The sequence below is a fragment of the Monodelphis domestica genome, chromosome 4 (genome assembly GCF_027887165.1).
Source record: "Monodelphis domestica isolate mMonDom1 chromosome 4, mMonDom1.pri, whole genome shotgun sequence".
NCBI lineage: Eukaryota > Metazoa > Chordata > Mammalia > Didelphimorphia > Didelphidae > Monodelphis > Monodelphis domestica.
The window spans coordinates 93,770,408-93,787,577 of record NC_077230.1 but is presented as its reverse complement, the minus strand read 5'-3'; the positions used below and the strand labels follow the sequence as shown (position 1 = coordinate 93,787,577).

At 38.5% G+C, this 17,170-nt stretch overlaps 1 protein-coding gene across 2 annotated transcripts in view; it reads right to left on the bottom strand.

Annotated features, from left to right (window-relative positions):
• The window catches only part of PAK2 (p21 (RAC1) activated kinase 2), a 147,515-nt gene extending 130,892 nt beyond the window's left edge, over positions 1–16,623 (bottom strand). Inside the window, exon 1 of one of the 2 annotated variants that reach the window (XM_001364316.4) lies at positions 16,123–16,623. The gene's annotated coding sequence lies outside the window, so the exon portion shown is untranslated. The remainder of the gene's footprint in view (positions 1–16,122) is intronic. The other variant, XM_056793617.1, reaches the window with a different exon arrangement.
• Between the last annotated feature and the right edge of the window lie 547 nt (positions 16,624–17,170).

Here is a 17,170-nt window from a genome sequence, read left to right as displayed (position 1 = left end):
TTTTACAACAAATTTCTCTGATAAAGGACTCATTTCTCAAATATGTAAAGAACTAAACCAAATTTGTAAGAATACAAGTCTTTTGATTTGTTTTGATTTGATTTGACTTTATCAATTGATAAAGTCAAAGGACATGAATAAGCAGTTTTCAGATAAAGAAATCAAAGCTATCAATAATCATGAAAAAATGCTCTAAATCACTCTTGATTGGAGAAATGCAAATTAAAACAACTCTGAGGTATCACCTCAGATATCAGATTGGTCAATATGGCAGTAAAGGAAAATGGTAAATGTTAGTGGGAATGTGGCAAAATTCAGCCACTAATGCATTGACTGTGGAGTTGTGAATTGAGCCAACCATGCTGGAGGGCAATTTGGAATTATGCCCAAAGGGCCATAAAAATGCATACCTTTTGATCCAGTAATACCACTACTAGAACCTGTTTTTTCAAAATTCTTATAACTGCGCTCTTTGTGGTGGCAAAGAATTGGAAATTAAAGGGATGTCCCTCAATTGGGGAATGGCTCAACAAATTGTGGTACATGGCAGTGATGGAATATTGTGCTAAAAGGAATGAAGAACAAGATGATTTCAGAAAGAACTGGAAAGACTCACATAAGCTGACACAAGAGTGAAATAAGCAGAAACAGGAAAACATTGTACACAGTTAACAGCAACATTGTGGAATGATCAACTGTGAAAGACTTTACTACTAACAGGAATATGATGATCCATTCTGAACAATTCTGAGGAACTTATGAAAAAGAATGCTATCCACCTTCAGAGAAACAACTGCTGGAGTAAGAATGCAGGTGGAAGAAAATTATTTATTACTTGTTTATCTGTGTATATGTTTTAGGGTTTTGATTTCATAAAAGTATTCACTTTCAAAAATGAATAACATGGAAACATGTTTTGCATGATAATACATGTATAACCCAGACTGAATTGCTAGCCAGCTCCAGGAGAGGGGAAGGAGAAAGAGAGGGAGACAATTTGGATTATATAACTTTGAAAAACTCATGTGGAAATTTGTTATTGAAATAAAGACTTTTTTTAAAAAGAGGTAATGGATCCAAAAATAAATAAATATAACTTAAAAAAAAAAGTGACCCTCCTCTTCAACATGACCAACCCTCTCTTCCTTGGGCCCTTGATCCCAACCTCTTCTTCCTTCCTATTTTTTTCAGCAGATTGCCTCTATAATCATCCTCTCTAGCCCTCCATCTTGTCTGGTCTACTTCCTTTCCTGTTAGCTGTAAGCATGCCATCCTTAAAAAAAATTTTTTTTAAATAACCTTGTCAATCCTTCTGTTTCTTCAAAATATCATACCTATTTCACCTCCCTTTCACTGTCAAATTGCTATGTTGCAAGTTCAATACTGTTTCCCTAATATTGAGGATCAAGATAAATGAATATCTAATATTTGTGTTTAAGCCTCAAAGTTTTAGAATACAGTGATCCCTTACCTATCAAAGGAGTTATGTTACACACCCACACAGAGTCAATGGGAGAAAATCCTCTAAGTAGCAGGAGAGCAAACAGACCAACGCAACAGTCACTGAGTCAGTAAGTGCCCAGGATGCAGAACACAACACTGTGGTTGGTCGCCTTTGCACAAGAGGTAGTGGTGTACTGCATTTCTATTGTGTACAGTATAGTATTCACCCACAAAATCCGGCAATATAGTAAAAACTCCATGATACAGAATTAGATATATATATATTCTTAAAATTGGGGGGGGGGAAGGGGGGAGGCAGCTGGGTAATTCAATGGATAGAGCATCATGCCTACTTGGAGGTCCTGTGGTCAAATCTGGCCTCAGACACTTCCCAGCTGTGTGACCCTGGGCAAGTCCCCCATTAGTATTGATTCCAAGATGTAAGGTAAGGGTTAAAAAAAAGAAGAAGCCCACCATAGGGTTACAATAAGTTACAATAAGTGAACTGCAATATAGCAAGGGACGACTGTACTTTAAATAAAGCAGATAAGGCATTACCATTCTCATTCTACAATCTTAATCTTGCTTTCAGACTCCCCTTTATCTTAAAAGAAAAGCCTTCACTTGACCCTTCACTAGCTAAAAATCCTGATTTAGAACATTACTTCCTAGAAGAAAAGAAACTTTCTATCTTATTTTCTCAGTTTCCTTTTCTCCTTCACTTCACAAACCTTCAAGATCTGACTTCCAATAATCTCTCTCAACTTAACTCATTTTCTCCAGTTACCAATGATCTCTTAAAAGAGGAACTAATGGCCTTTTCTTAATCTTTATCCTTCCTGATCCCTCTATACCTGTGATGGCAGACCTTTTAGAGATGGAGAGCTGGGCCCTATCCCCAACCCACCTTGCCCAGGCCAAGTGTCAGTACTGTGCCCCGCCCTTACCCCACACTGGCGAGGAAGGAAGCACTCCCATTGGGTTTCTGGGCAGAGGGGCAATTAAAGTGAGGAATGTCCTCAGTGAGTGTAGAGAAGAGGGGAGTGACTCCTTTCTAGCTCTGCCCTGCAGGTTCCCATTGGGCTGCTGGGCAGAGAGGTGGGGAATGTGGAGAGGGGGAAGGGAACAGTCCTGCCAGAGTGCCTCTGCCTTTCTAGTAATGAACTGGGGATGGAGGTCAGGTAAGGAGCAGACAGACGGGACAGGGAGGGAATCCACATGCCTACAGAGAGCATTCCATGTGCCATCTTTGGCACCCATGCCATAGGTTTACCATCACTGCCCCATACTATCTGACACTTGACAACCCTCTTCTAGATAATCTCTTTTCTGGGTTTTCATGACACATAAGTCTCCTTTGTTGCATCATCAGTTGACTCCAGCATTTTATGAATTTGGTGTACTTCAAAGTCCTCATTCTAGGTTCATTCTCTCTATCCTTTTTAGTAATCTTATCAGGTCTCATGGTTTCAAAAATTGCCTCTATGCAGATGGCTTCCAAATCCAAATAGGCAGCTTAGTTTCTCTCCTGCATCACTGTCTTTAATGTTTAAAGATCTATAAAACATCTGAAAATCAACATGTACAAAACAGAACTGACCATCTTTCCCTATAAACCCACACCCCTCCCCCTCCAAAATCCCCATTTCTATTAAAAGCACCAACAAGCTATTCACACAAGTTGACAATCAGTGTCACCCTTAATTTTTTACTTTCACTCACTATACACAACCAATCAATATCTAATCTTTAGTCTTTTCTACATCCACAATTCATCACATGTCCAAACCCTTGTCTCTACTGACAGAGCCCCCATGCTCTGGCTTTCATCACCTCAGACTTGGACTATTGCAATAGTCTCTTAAATAGCTCAAATCTCGCCATTCCAGATCATCCCTCAGATATATCTATGTCCCATGCATACTTAAACTGCAGTGGCTCCCTAACTCTTCAAGGATAAAATATAAACTCTACATGTCTGACATTTAAAGCCCTTCACAACTTAGACCTAAGCAGCCTCATTACACATGGCTCCCCTCTACACACATACACCATGGGCCAACCAAACAGGTCTTTTTATTGCTCATCATACAGGACACTCTATCCAACATCTTTATGCCATAGCACTAGCCATTCCCCAATCTCAGTCAGAACACACTCTTCCTCACCTTTGCCTCTTAGAAGATCTAGTTTCCTTCAAGGCTCAGCTCAAGTTCACTTCTATAGGAAGCCTTTTCCTAATCTCTCTAGGGCTAGTGCCTTCCCTGGATCTAAGAAGACTTGAGTTCAAATCAAAGCTCATACTAGCAGTGTTATCCTGGACAAGTCACTTAACTTATGACTCCCTTAGTTTCCTCAACTATAAAATGAGGATATTATTTGTAAGGTGCTTGGCATATTGCCTGACACAATATTAGGTGCTTAAAAACGCTTGTTTCTTTCCCATATATTTTATGTATACAGATGTAATATATATGTATATTCACACATATATCTCCCCTGGATACTCTGTAAGATCCTTGGGGGTAGGGACTATTTCACATTTGTCACCATATCCCCATTGCCTTGAACTGTGATCAGTATTTAGTAGGCACTGAATTGATTCATTTAGCTTCACTGCACTAGATAATACTCTAACTTCAATTTCTTCTCTAACTCCTTTTTTCTTTTATCTAAATGGTTAAAGCCCAAGGGCAAATCAGGAGAAAGTTATCTCCAAGAAAGTTTCTCCAAGAGAAAGTTATCTCCACAGTATCTTTCTCTTCTTATTCAAGAACCAACTAAAGTACCTCAACATAGTTAGTAGTATTGTATAACTTCACTAACAGCAATTTTTATATTTAGATCCTAATGTGACTTACATTGTTATTTTCCACCAAAAATAGAACTGTGAAAAAAAATGTAGGTAACAAGCTGTTTAAAGGTGTCTCAGGTTTCTGGAGATCTGCTTTTTAATCTTCATTTTGATCAGTTTCCATTTTCTCCAAAAAGAGATCTATAATCCTGAGATCTGCTAGCAGGAAAAGTTTCTAAAACAAGTTTTAAATGTGAACTGTCAGGTGCATATAGGTGGCTCAAGAGAGTCAGGCCTAGAGAGGGAACATCCTGGGTATAAATCTGGCCTCAGACACTTCCAAACTTTGTAACTCTGAGCAAGTCACTTGATCCCCCACTGCTTAGTCCTTACTGCTCTTCTGCCTTGGAACCAATATAGTTTTGATTCTAAAATAAAAGGTAAGGATTTTTAAGTCCTCAAAAGAAAATTTTCCAGAATGTAGACCACTTGAAATTATTTTGCTGTCTTCAAGCTTGTACACACACATATATAGTATGTATGTATATGTATATATATATATATACACACACCTACAGATACATATATATATATGTATACACAAAATCCTGCTCCTACCTCCCTCCAAGTGATTACTGTTTTCATCAAGCCTCACAGGGGCAGAGAGTTCTTTCCAAATATGGGATAAAAATTTGGGGGGCAATAATGAATAACACTATCATCAATTCCATGTATTTTGTTCATTGGCAGATTGGGCAAGGAGAGGAATGGGGAGTCCAAATATCGCAGCTGAGAAGAGCCCATTCTTACTTTGTTTAATTAACATAATTAGGCATGTAAATATAAAATTATTAAGTGTACAGATAAGTTACCAATCTTTGCTAGAAAACAAAAAAATGTGTAGGAAAGATAAACCTAGCTAAAATTAATACTCACAGAAAAAAAGTAGTGAAATGGTCCAAAAAGGAAAATGTTTACCAAGAAAAGGAATTCAGAAAGAAAGACAAATTGTGCCTACTTCAGTTAATCAACCACCACTAAAAATTACTATGAATGTCTAACGGAAGATATCAGAATCAGTTTCAAAAGCTGAAAATCTCAGCTTCTGGTAATTCAGGTCAGTCATTCCATTCCAATACAGTCCCAGACCAGCCCAATTTCTTTCCATTCAGTCTTTGTTCCTATCTAATTGAGAAGAAGAGCAGGAAAATGTAACTTTTCTCCTCTTCATTAACAGAATGATAAGCATATTTACAGAATTTCCCTAATCCTTAACAAACCCCTTGCCAAATGCCAAAAATCTACCATACTGAACTTGAATTATCAGTATCTATAATAAGGTAAAAAGTTAGCTCAAATGAACACTGTGATTTAATTAGCCAAATTGAGTTAAAACAACATAATGTCCTTTAAATAAACAGTCAAACTAAGTTCCTATTAAAAAGTTCCTATTAAACTCTCATAGTTGAAGTTTTCGTTTTCTAAACACCATAGTAGGCCTGAAAGTCCCAGAACGCTAGGCTGTTTGAAGGCTGAATCCAAAGTTCCTTGACTAAACAGGACCTAAGTTCGTCATTTCAGGTGTCAACACCCTAAAAAATTTTTTTCACCTCACAAATACAACCCCCTCCCCAACAGAACCCATTCTAGTAACAAAGCTTAAACAAACCAATGACACATTGGCCTTGTCTGGCAACGAAGACTTCATTTAGTACCTCTCTACCAAGAGGAGGAAGGTCAGAGGTTCAGAGATTCAGAGTTGAAAAAGATAGCAAAATGTCCATACCCTTTGACTCAAACTCCATTACCAGGCTTTTATGCCCCTAAAGAGGTCATTGACAAGAAAAACGTCCCCATAAACACCAAAATATATTTATAGCAGCACTTTTTATGAAAACAAAGAATTGTAAACAAAGGAAATGCCCACTGATTAAGTAAAGGCTAAACAAATTGTGGCACAAGAATTAACATATCTGTGCTATTAAAAAAGTAACAAGTTGTGGTACATTGTTGTGATGGACTCTATTATTACCACAATTTTAAAATATAAATGTGAATATTAAGAATAATGGAATTGCATAAAAAGCAGAATTTAAACAAAATACACACTGACTATATATAAACAAGTTGTGTGTGTGTGTGTGTGTGTGTGTGTGTGTATACATATATATATGTATATGTAGCAAATGATACAATACAGTGAAAAGCACACTGGCTTTGAAGTTCAAGTTGAAACAATTCAATTTCACTCTAATCACTGCCCCTATGTTGCCTTTCTGCAGCAACTCTAATTACATGGTTTTATTGGATTGCTTAGATTTTTCCTTATGTTTTTAATATACATCCCATAATCACAGCACTATAGTATCAAAGATTTATTAGAAAGGATCTTTGAGGCCATCAAGTACAACCTCTCTCTTTTAAAGATGAGTAAACTAAGGCCCAAAGAAGTTAAGAGGCTTGCCCAGTATCAAAGCACTAGAAAGTACTTGAGGCAGAAGACCCAGGTCTTCTTGGCTAAAGGCCAAGCACTCCATGCATTCTACCACACCACCTCAGCTCACATAAAAAAAAATGTTTAAAGACAGATTGTCTCCAGTTAGTGGGCAGTGCCAGTAAAAGATACAAAGTAGAAATGATTGAGAAGCCAAGAGAGGGCAGAATATCAGGAAGCAGTAGATAAACAACAGTATAAAAAGTTTGCAGAGAAGATGAATACTTAGAAAAGACAGACTTTTCCTAGAATAATACAAAGTATAAATTGAGAGAGCAGTTTCAATAGAGTAAAAGGAACAAAAGCAAGATTACAGAAGACTATAAAAGGGCATAGGGAAAAGGAGAAGTGGAAATATTAGCAGAAGACAACATTCTCTATGTGTCTATAGAAATTCAATTCAAGTATTTATATACACATGACACCCATTAAATGTAAATTCCTGAAGGGTAGAAACTATCATTGCTTTTTCTTTTCATTCCCAGTGCTCAGAAACTTTTATGTGCTCAATCAATACTCAAAGAATGATTGCAAGGTACCAGCTTGCATGATGAAAACATAAAGATAAAATGAGATGGTCCCAACTCAAAGTTTCTAATATTCTAATTAGTATTTTGGGGCACCAAATTAGTATTGGGTTTCATGGATATGGGTTAAAGCTGGAATCAGGAAGACCTGAGTTCAAATCCAGCCTTATAGACTTACTAACTATATGACCCTGGGCCAAATCACCTAACCACTATTGACCTCAATTTCCTCATCTGTAAAAAAGAGATAACAATAGCACCTACCTCCCATAGTGATTATGGGAATAAAATGAGATGACATTTGTAAAACAAACCTGAAATCATTATGTAAAAGCTAAGCTATTGATAGTACTACTGACCGTAATATTTCTAACTAATGGTGGCACATGGGCCAAATAAAGTCTTTCATTTAGGATAAAGGAGAACTATCCACTCTGGAAAGCAAGAAAGTATTAAAGTTCTCATTAATTGTTTTATTTAGTCACAATTCCAAAATTTTATTAGGTTTAAATTCAAGTATTAAACATTCATTTTCCTTAATCCTTAACTCTGGTGAACCAATATTAGGACCTGCATCCTTTCTAATCTCAAAATTACTCAGGAATGAAGAACAAACTCCAAAGAAGGAAGTTTTTCATTATCATTATCCCTAATACATTCACTGTGAAAAGAGCTAAAACATGTAGAACTGCCCTTTTAAGTCAAATTGGAAGAAAAAAACCTGCCATTCTTTTTTAACAACAATACCATCAGGGATTTGAATGTTTTAAATATCTTAACCCTTGTCCCCCCCTGGCAAAACCCGCCAATGTTTACTGACAATTATATGTTCTATAGAAGAAGCTATGGATTATAGGATCTAGAGCTGGAAGGGAGGGGAGGTAAGAGATTATTTATAGGCAGTATTTCTCTCTCAGTCACACATATACACATATATAAACACACATACACACATGGAAACTGAGGCCCAAGGGAAGTGACTTGCCTAAGTAACAGCACTAGAAAGACAAGTCTACTCTTCTTACTCCAAACACTGTTTTCTTTACTCTCTACCTTCATTAACAGAATTTTAGAACTAAAGAGGGTCCTACAAGATCATCCTCCCCATTTTTTATATACTGTTAAATGGCCTTGTAGAAGTAGAAAATTTTATTTAAACCTAAGTCACATTTTCTACTACATCACTTCCTTCTAGTCTAGGCCATGATTCCTGCTCCCAAGTTGTAGAAAGTCCAGGCTTTCTTACAATAATCTCATGAAGCAGGTAGTACAAATATCAATATCTTCATTTTAAAAATAAATTAACTGATGGCGATGGAATATTATTGTACTGAAAGGAATAATGAACTGGAGGAATTCCATGTGAACTGAAACGACCTCCAGAATTGATGCAGAGTGAAAGGAGTAGAACCAAGAGAACATTGTACACAGAGACTGATACACTGTGGCACAATCAAATGTAAATGAACTTCTCTACTGGCAGCAACAATGATCCAGGACAATTCTGAGGGACTTATAAAAAAGAGCACTGCCCACATCCAGAGAAAAAACTGTGGGAGTAGAAATGCAGAAGAAAAACACTGCCTTGATCACACAGTTCAATGGGGATATGATTGGGGATGTAGACTCAAATGATCACTCTATTGCAAATATCAATAATATGGAAATAGGTCTTGATTGATGATGCATGTGAAACCCAGTTGAATTGCTCATTGGCTCTGGAGTGGGGGGAGGGAAGTAAAGGAGTATGAATTATGTAACCAGGGAAAAAACATTGTCAGTTAATTAAATAAATAAAATTTAAAAATAAAAATAAGTTAACTGAAAGGGCAGCTAGGTGGTTCAATGAATTAGAGACCAGAGATCTTGGGTTCAAATCTAACCTCAGACAATTCCCAGCTGTGTAACCTTGGGCAAGTCACTTAACCCCTATTACCTAGCCCTTATTGCTCTTCTGCCTTGGAACCAATACACACATAGTATTGATTCTAAGCTGGAAGGCAAGGATTGTTTGTTTGTTTTGTTTTTTAATTAAAATAAAATAAGTTAACTAAAATAGGAATTGATTTGCTTAGGGTCACACAATATCCTGTTGTCCTAAATCCTAAATCCTAATCCTAGTCCTAAAACTAGAGCTTTTCTCAATATACCACTCTTCTTCTCAAGGCTGGGATGGCATTTCAGTAAAGGAGACCAATATGAAGCAATATAACTTGAATGAAGAGACAATAAAGAGGCGCTAACTAGAATGGATTAGGTAGGATTGAAAGCTAAGACTGAATAGGTAAAGTAAGCCTTCAATCATAATGGGCCTTGTCAGTCACAAAGAAATTCAGATTTGATGTGAAAAGCAAGAAAGAACTACTAAATGGTTTGTTGTTGTTTTAGTATTTTGAGAGGGTGAGTAAACACAGAATAGTGGATTTGGTAAGAGACTAATATGAGATTGGTTTAGAAAGGAAGTCCAGGGGTGGCTAATATTGAGAGCCAGGCCTAAAGAAGAGGTTCTAGATACAAATCTGGCCTCAGATACTTCCTAGATCTATGACCCTGGGTAAGTCACTTAAACCAAATTGTGCAAATTCTGCCTTAGAACCAATAAAGTATTGATTCTAAGAAGATATAGGTTTAATTTTCTTAAAAATTTAAAAAAAAATTGAAATTCTATAACCATTGATCACAGTGCAAATCAAAAGTCCCCTCCCAAAATGCCTTTTGATATAACATTAGGATGAAATTTTACTTCTCCTAATTACCAAGTCTCCATACTTAATCAAATAACTTAATAAGTCAACTAGGCATTTAATGACATAGTGCAGTGATGGCAAACCTTTTAGAGATGGAGTGCTGGGCCCTGCCCCCTCCTCCACCAAGTGCCATGCCACCCCTCCCAAGAGACCACATGCTGTGTCCCCCCCCTTTACCCCACACAGAGGAGGGAGGAAGCGTTCTCACTGGGCTGCTGGGCAGAGGTGGGACTGAAATAATGTCCTCATCAAGAACAGAGAGGGGGAGGGGAGTGGCCCAAGGGTTCTGCTCCCCTCCAGCTCTGCCAACTGTGAGTCACCCACCTTTTACCCCCTTTGTGCTCCCACTGGTTGCTGGGCATAGGGGCAGGGGAGGGGAGCAGTTCCATCTGAGTCCCTCTACCTTTCTAGTAATGAACTGGGGGGGAGGAGTTGAAGGGGGCTCTGAGTGCCCACAGAGAGGATCTGCAGTACCTTCTGTGGCATCCATGCCACAGGTTCACCATCACTGGCCTAGTGAATAAATGAATGAAAGAAAAAGCATTGATTAAATAGTTATTATGGGGGAAGGGAAGGGAAAAGAAGGGAATGATCATTTAGTAAGTACCTACAATGTGCTAAGTGTTTTGCAAATACCTCTTGATCCTCACACCAATCGAGATAAGGAGGTACTATTATTAACTTTATATCTTTTTTAAACCCTTAAGTGGTTTTCCTAGGGTTACACCTTTAAAAAGTATCTAAAGTCAAATTTGAACTCAAGGTCTTTCTGACTAAGACCAGCACTCTATCTGCCATGTCACATAGCTATTGAGCACTGTGCTTAGTAAAACAATCCCTGTTCTAATGGAGCTCTACATTCCAATGGAGGAGATAACACATATAATAGTTTCAAATGCAAGTCAGATAGAAAATGTGATGGTTCTAAGGATATAGTAATAAAGCAGAAGGTAATAATGTATCTGCCATTTCCATTCATAAAATCATATCCATGTCTAAACATCTGACAGTGCCAAAGACTTTGGTAGTGATAATTTCTTTTCCTGGACTTCAGCAGCTGAAGGGTGCTGCAGGAGCCACAAACAAAACAGCCTGGTCCTATCTCCACTGGGATTGCTTCCCTGGATGATGGCTTCAGAAGATGGGCTGGAAGTAAGACCTGTTATCTAGGGGGCGCTACAACTCCCAGGGCTCTGGGGCTTGTCCTCCCTTAAATGGTAGTTTGATCAAAGAAAGTGGAACCCTTTATTCACAGTGATAATTCCATTAAATGAAGGCTTTAGGGTCCAGACTACCTGCATCAGGGTCTCAGTAAAAGTATTGGTTAAAGTGTTGGGAGTAGTTTGACTTGCCTGGCACATGCTGCCTCCTGTCTCTCTGTCAGGGTGCCCTGCTGCTTCAGCTAGATTTTGTACCTTGGAGGGGAAGTAAATATTAGTCAGCAGCTGGTAGAATGGTTGGCCCTCTCTCTCATGATGGCTGCAGGAACTGGATTATTAACAGGTTCAGACTCCTGGGCTATCTCTATAGAATAGGCTTTCTATCTCCTCTCAGGGTATCTTGCTGCTTCAGGGAGTAGAAACCTAGACTTAAAGCAGAATCTTTCAATGAGAGACCTTGGGACCAAAGAAAAGTCAAAATAAGACTGAAAATAATTTTCTAATTCAGATAAGACTGCTTCGAACCCAACACTCAATTTTTTGTTTTGATGTTTTATTTTACATCTGAAAAATATGAGATTTGGGAACAATTTCCCATCACAAATTATGTCATGTTTTTAAAATAGTTCAACAATTTAAAATACTATAGGATGCTTTCAAAAACGCTCAATCAATAGCAAACAAAACACACTAATCTGGTACTGAAGTATTTGACTAGATTTTGCTCTTCAGTGCACTCAGTGTATTAATAGCCTCACTCCTGTGTAACTAGGTGGCTTTTTATTTGCAAACATATAGATCCTAGATACACTCATAATCTAAAAAAACTATATTAACTGGAAAAATATTTTTAAAATCCATTTTGATATGCTCTACCCAAAATAAATGTTCAACTTCAATAAAATCTTTCCTTTTCTTAAAAGCATAAAAAATTATAGAGTAAAAGAGCATTAAATTGGGGGAAGAAGAATCAGGAAGAGAGAAGAAAAATGATTAACTGGAGAAAGTTAAAGTTTAAAAAATTTTAAGAGCATTGAAAGTTTAACAAACAGGAAGGGCCTAAAATTTTAGCAGATATAGTACCATTTCTTTCTGCATGAATGGTATATTTTTATTTCAGAGATCATATTTACATCTCTTTTTAATTTTAGGGTTTTTTTTGGAGGGGGGGAGGCTGGGTTTCCCAATGCCACCCAGGATGGAAAGTGCACTTGCCCCTCACGGGCTAAATCCTATTAATCAATATTGGAGCCTTCTGACCTGCTCCATGTCCAGGAAGCTTATGATGTAGGTACCACACTTTGTGAGGACACATTAACATCTTTAGCCCAGCTACAACTCAGAATTCTAAGCTCAAGTGATCCACTAACTTCATCCTTTCCAGTAACAGGGATTATAGGAATGTAGCAACACCCCCACATCTTAATACATCTCAAACATCACAGGATTTTTCCATTTTCACTCTAACCCCTAAAATTACCTCCCAAAATGTTCAAGTTTTATCTGTTGTAAAAAGCTTGTTATTTCTAAAATATATTCATGGAATAGTTTTGTAATTCCAATGCTTTCAGAAAGCATTTTGCACTTAATTAAGGGTGTATTGTGGTTGTTATGGAAACAAACATGAAATGAGGGATTGCACTAGATTACATCTGAAGTCCCTTCAGCTCTAAAACAGCTTTGGATTTGTCTTTTGAGTTGTGGATTGGGGAGGGGGGGGGCTCTTGGAAGGAGGGAAATTGCTTAGAAAAGAGCAAGTAAATCAGTATCTAAATTCCCTTCTGACTGGAAAGAGACAATCAATCAAAGCCAGGAAAACCTTGATGGCACTTAATAAATGTTTGCTAAACTGAACTGAATTCCCAATATTTCCAAGGAGCTTTTTTTGTGTCAAAAAATTTCAAAGATGCTCACATGATAACATTTATGTTTTGCCATCCATTGAGAAAATTCATGACAAAAAACAGCTACTAAAAATTCAAATGATTTTGTTTTATTACTAATCATAAAAGAAAGTCTTATTTTAATTCTAAAAAAGCAAAAAAAAATCAAATTAGACAAAAATAACGCAACAAAATATTATAAAACTCTCACAAGACCTATTAATCACACTTCATTTTTTGTAGAAAAGTTTCAAAATGCTTGATGAACTTAAAAAATCATAGACTCACTCTGGCCCAAGAGATAAGAAATACCTCCCCAAGACCCTTTCTTTTTCAGCTGAAGCCCATGGTGGAAGACTACAACAAAAACACAGTAGTACTGGTGTAGAACTAAGACGACCGAATATAATGTATCTTTTTTATTAGCTTTGAAGTGATCAAAAGTCCATCAATAAATGATCAAAGGATTTAAGGGAAGCTACTAGAAGAGTAGAAAAAGCTAACAATTTCTGAAGTCAAATGGATCATGATACTAACACAAAGAGACTTCTATGAATCCCAAAACTTTGTGACCTAAGATAAATTAAGGAGGAACTGAAAGAAACATTTTACTTAAAAGTCATTAAGTAAATGCCTTAAACATTTTACTTAAAACTGGAATTAGCAAATAACAGTTGAGAAAATGTATCAAATTAAACCTAGGTTCTAATATTTGTATTCAGTCATGAACTAAAAACAAAATTAAGAGTATATTATCAGAATGCTTTGTTTAAAAACACTTTTAAAATTATTTAATGGAAAAGCATATTACTATTAACCAAGTCAATGAGGTATCCTGGCTCCTCTAGTCATGGAACATGACCATGCACCTGATGGCAGCTTCTGCTAACTACAGGCAAAGTATCTATGAGTAAATGGCCTCTATGATCATTTAAACATAATGATCCAGAAAAATAAATAATTTCAAAATAACAGGAATATCACTTAGTAGTAGATTGTCTAAGTCACAGAATCTTAGATCTCAAACAGGAATAACAGGCAAGATCACATTCCACAATGGAAAAATCACCACCAATCTTTTAAATCAAAAAGCTAGGAATAGAATACTGATTCTGCTATTTATTAGCTTAATAATCTTAGGCAAGTCACTACACATCTTTCTTGAGCCTTTATTTCCTCATCTGTACAATGTAGCCAGCCACTGGTACAGATGACCTTTGAAGTCATTCCCAACTGGCTCTCACAGTCAATAATTCTGGGTTTGTGTTTCTCTGAATAAGAACTAGGGAATGCATATGCAAGTGTTAACAAAAAATAAAGTTTTAAATGACTCTAAGAACTCCAACATATACTCTGAGATTACTAGAAACACCACTATCAAATATTTAGTTCCTGCCTAAGTACAAATGACTGCATCATCTCTAATGCCACAAAAACATGAAGTTAAAATCTTAGCTATTTTCAATGCTGCTCACTAGCCAATCCTGATCCACATATAGATTATAAAAGCTTCAATGCCATTAAAAAAAAATTATGCTCGGAAAAGGGCTACTATTTGTGGATTTTCAGCAGGAACTGAGAACACCACACACCTGAATTTGAATCACCTCTTGGAGTTCAATTCAATAGACCTCTACATCTATATGGAATAAGTAAAAATCAACTTTGTTGAGGGGTTAAAAATTATCATCAATAGTCCTTGGTTGTTTTTTTTTTTTATTCAGTAGCTGTCACCTTAAACATTGCCATAACTAAAATGTTCTTTGGTAGATGCTTTTTCTTCTGCATTAAAAAAAAGTTACTTGCCAACCAATAATGCCAAAAAAAAATTTAAAAAGCCAAGGATAAAAGAGTTGCCTTTAACATATATTCTTATGTGAGATCTTATAAAGTCTTCCTTTTTTCTAAAAAGTTAAGTCTTTGACAAAAGCTACAGAACCTCTGGCAAAGCTGAACAAGTTTTTACTTGTCTCCAAAATTACTATGCACTGAGTTCATCTAACAAAAGAGATCTTCATCTAGCCTTATTTTAAATTATTCTCATTTTTCTGGACAACCCTACAAATTCTCAAGAGCAAATTCTTGTAGATTTCAATATCCTGCCTACTTATAAGAGCGGAAAAGTCTAACAGCAGGGGAAAAATTGTGACGTGTATAGCCTCAATCCAAAACCCAGCTTGTGGGTCTAATTTTAGGTCTAATCATTCCGACTGTGTCCTTTTGCAAAGTAGGTAAAACACGTATAGATTATTGGATGACTTACCACGTAGTGGGTAAAACAAATCTCGAAAAGCAAAGAGAATTTATCTCCCCCCCTTCTTTCCCCCAAAAAAGAACGACCACAAACTATAAGCTAACCAGGAAACCGTAGTACTTTCCAGACATCAACACTTGGGTCAAGCCTATACCTAAAAACTTTTACACTTTAAGTTTTTATTCTGGAAGGATAACCCTCTCTCTCCCCTACCAATTTTTTTTTTAATTGCTGAAAGAGTTCATCATCAGTTGCTTCAAGTTAATATAAGATTACTAAAGAAATAAAAAACTTGTCTCTCTGGTTACAGGAACAAAATAGGTACAATCAGATATTGGGAGGGAGAGTGGGTTAGGGGAGGTGTTCCCCTGGATTTGAGGACCTGGAGTTTCGGTTCCTGCGGTTAGTAGGAAGGGAGAAAGCAGATTGGGATTAAGGGCTGGGCAAGGATTCAAGGGAGTCACGTCCAGAGCCCTCAAAATGAGGACAGAAAGGATCGCTGAGCTCTGTCAGTAAAGAGGAAAAGTGGCCGGACCCCAGCGGGACCACGAGGAAAAGAAAAAGGCGTGGGAGGGAAAGGAGGGGTGGGGGACAGAGCCTTGGAGCAATTCAGGAGCAGAGTAGGGCCGGACAGGGGCAAGACCACCTTTTACCCACCTCCTTTCCCCCACCCCCTCAGCTCTCCACTCTCCTTCCCCAGCGGGGCAAAGAAGGGGAAGAAACCAGCCCTGGGGGAGCAAACAATAAGCAGCCACCGCCCCGGTACACAGGTGGCGGCTGCGGTTCCCGGTGGGAGGGGAGGTGGCCCGGCCTCACTTACCCGCCGCCACGGAGCGATCGTGTCCCCGCCCCTGCGAGGTGCCTGGGTCAGCGTCTCCCTACTCCGACAGTCGGGACGCAAGCCCCGCACTCCCCGGCGGGCTGACTCCGGAGCCTCCCCGGGCAGGCGCGGTCAAGGAGGGAAGGGCACGAGGGGGGACTGGGAACCGGCCTGGGCAACTCGAGCCCCCTCCCACGGGGCGCTACTGCGGCCGCTCTCGCTACTAGGCCGTGCGGCCGCCCCAAGAGACCCAGCGTAGGGAGGGGAGGGGAGGCAGCCTTCGGCAATGGCGACCGCCGGGGCCTGAGGGGAAGCGGAACAACCGCCGCCGCTGCCGCCGCCGCTGCGCGTGGCCACAACCCTAGAGGAGGGAGGGGGGACGAGGAGAACAGAGAGTAGGCGGCGTCAACAGGAGCAGCGCCCCGCAGGCTGCGCCGGGCGGGCGCCGTAGTCTCTCCAGGGCCAAGCTAGCTCCTCAAATATGATTGGCCGCTGTCCACCAGAGTAGAAGAGGCTTTCGGGACTTGTAGTTCGCGGGCGGCGGCTGCTTCAATCCAGAGAGAGCGGTGTTTCATCCAGTCCAGTTCAGTCCCATCTACATCAATTATGCTCATTCCGGATAATTCACCAGGCAATTAGAATATACATATAGCCTATGCACATTTAGATGCTATTTTATTATACATGGAAAGGGTTGCCATTTATATTCTGAGAGTCTTCTCAAGGGATGTGCCAATTCCTGAATCTATTTAGGTTTTACCTGAAAAATCTGGACTCCAAAAAGTGATTTTCACACATGAAGCGCTTAACAAATACTTCTTTAATTCATTCAAAATGAGTCATTCCACCTTTATGAACTGATGCAAAGTGGAGTGAGCAGAACTAGAACACTGTACACAATTAAAAGCAACACTGTAACAATGATTAGTTGTGAAAGACAGCTATTCTGAAGATAATGATCCAAGACAACTCCAAAGGCATGATGAAAAATGTTATCCACACCCCTCGAGAGATAACTGATGAAATGTGAGTAATTTTTTACCTTATT